This window comes from Palaemon carinicauda, chromosome 5 (genome assembly GCF_036898095.1).
Source record: "Palaemon carinicauda isolate YSFRI2023 chromosome 5, ASM3689809v2, whole genome shotgun sequence".
In the NCBI taxonomy this organism is placed as follows: domain Eukaryota; kingdom Metazoa; phylum Arthropoda; class Malacostraca; order Decapoda; family Palaemonidae; genus Palaemon; species Palaemon carinicauda.
Window position 1 is genome coordinate 155,471,285 of NC_090729.1, and position 2,500 is coordinate 155,473,784.

The window sequence follows — 2,500 nt, forward strand, 5'->3', positions numbered from 1 at the left end:
ATTTCCATAAACCTAAGAGCAAACATCTTTATAGTTTAATCCATCCTAGATGCATAATTTATGTTGAGTTAAAATCTTTTTATATACTATTGAATATTTAAATTCCATCAGAGAAGAGAATTAAGTTAAATATTGAATCGTTCAACTTGAGTGAAATTTATCATATTTGATATACTGTACATGTAAAATCTTTTGTCATAAGATGCTGCGTAAATTAAGATCATATATGATTCGGTTTCAACTTTCCGATGGAAAGTTGTAAGTGCCTAGTTTATTACCTTATGGAAGGTTATGTTTAAAGCAACATAAAAACTTTGTGAATTACTATAATTACCATCAAAAGTTGTGTTATTAGCAATTGCCCATTTGATGTTAACACACAAATGAGATGTGTGGGAGTTGTATATCTTGATAACGTTAACTGCCAAAGGGACGGTACGACAATGTCATGAATATGTATCAGGTGTAAAAGCGCGGTTCTTTTTAATTGAACTTTCAGCAGATAATCAACACAAAAATCCACATCAAGCGTAATAGGACCGGGTGTAGTTTTATGATGTCATTTTGAACAAACTTTTAAAAGGAAACCTGATATTGCACAGCCATTGGAACGCCCAGCTCCAATATCCTGTTTTTTGTTGTAATTGGTTCTAAATGGAAGTGGTGGAGATAATATCACTGTTGTTGTCCGTGTTGTTTGTTGCTGGAACAGCTGTGTCTAGCTTCTTGTTGTTGAAGATCGCCTGACCCTTTTGGCCAGACACGGGCTTTTGCAATCTTTCAGTCCGTAGTGTGTCTAGCTCTGGTGGTTTTGAATTTATAGGAATGATTTGAAAATCTTTCGTTTCAGACATCGTATGATTATAGGCTAGAGTATACGTCTTCATTAGCATATGAGGAATATTTTATTAGTCAGAAATAAAACAGCTGGAATTTTAGTAAAACACATTGTAATATGCAATATTTTTTACATTATAAAAGAAAAATTTCTATTAATGTAGAATTTTGCGGAAATATGGTAGAATTAAAAGAAATAAATAATAAAAATCTGCATTGATGATAAAGCTGTGAAATGAATGCAAGTGTATTCAACATGATTATGAGCTTATATACAAACATTTGAGGTCAACAATGGCACAAAAATTCAAATGATTTAAAACATGCAATGGTAAGCTTAAACAGGTTTTTGCATTATCATTGTGGGAGAGAGCGAGTAATAAAAAGAAAAAAAAAAGAAAGGTAAACTGTAGGCCAATCATCTTGCCGGATTTATGCAGATTTTGGTAGATCAATGGAGACCCAGTCTTTGCCACGAATGTTAAGAAAGCCTTCGGTTTGCACGACAGATCTCGAGGAATGTGCTTGCGTAAGGGGGAGCCAGCGGTGGCTAGCTAGTATTTAAACTCTTCAATATGTGTTGTTTTGCTGGCGGCTTGTAAGTTTGACGTCAAGGAGAAAATTTTCCTACAACGTGACGTAGGCACTGGATATTGGTGGAGGAGGTTGGAGACAAAAAAAAAATAAAAATTCAATAAGGACGACCAATAGGTCAATATACACTATTTCAGCTAATGAGACGTCTAGGGCATCCTTAGGAGTGGTTCTTAATCCCAGGAGGACCCATGCTGAGGATCCGTTTGACTATTCTGTTGGCTGCAGTGTTGTAAGCGGTTGTCTGATGTAGGTGGTTGAGAGGTAAAAGTGGTAACCATGTCAGAAGTAATATGTTCAGAGATAGTGAATCTCCCTATCCATCCTAAGAGTAAGGTGGATGCTTATGAGGTGGACGTTACCGTTTGCATGGGGATGGTTTCAGAACAACAAGTGAAATGGTCAGTGACGGCAAATAGGTAACGATTTCATTGTTATATGGGTAGGGGACCTACTATATCGACGTGAGTGTGGTCAAAACGACGATTAGGTTGAGGAAAGGTACCTACTACTGAATCTGTGTTTTAATGTATATTTGAAGTTTAACATAAAGTACAGGTGCGGCCACAATCCTTAGCTTTGTTATCAATATCATGCCAAATAAACTTCGTCTTTAATAGCTGTGGCCTACCTGTACTGACGTCATAGAGGAGGGTGGCATTGGAGTCGTCACGGGTGATGTCTTCCCAACAGAGGGATGTTCAGGATGCCGTGCAAGCTTGGTACTCCGGATATTTTTGTTGGGCTTCTGCTAAAGTATTGAAATCCAATCCCAGATGAGTGTCACCCAATGTGATTCATTTTCTGTAGGATGCATAGAAGAGTACAGTTGTATTCAGTAATGAAGGAAAGATGTCGGCGTTGATGGGCAGACTAGGCATTGGACTGTTGAGTGAAGGCCTACATCAGAGGCATATGGTTCATGTGAATGACTAAGGACGTACCTTCTTAGAAATGAGAAAGTGATGGACAGCCAAATGCACCGCCAGTAATTCTTGGTCGAAGGTAGAGTAGCCGGATTCCGGCTTAGAGAGTCTTCTTCTGGAGAAGCCCAATGAGCGTGGTGAGC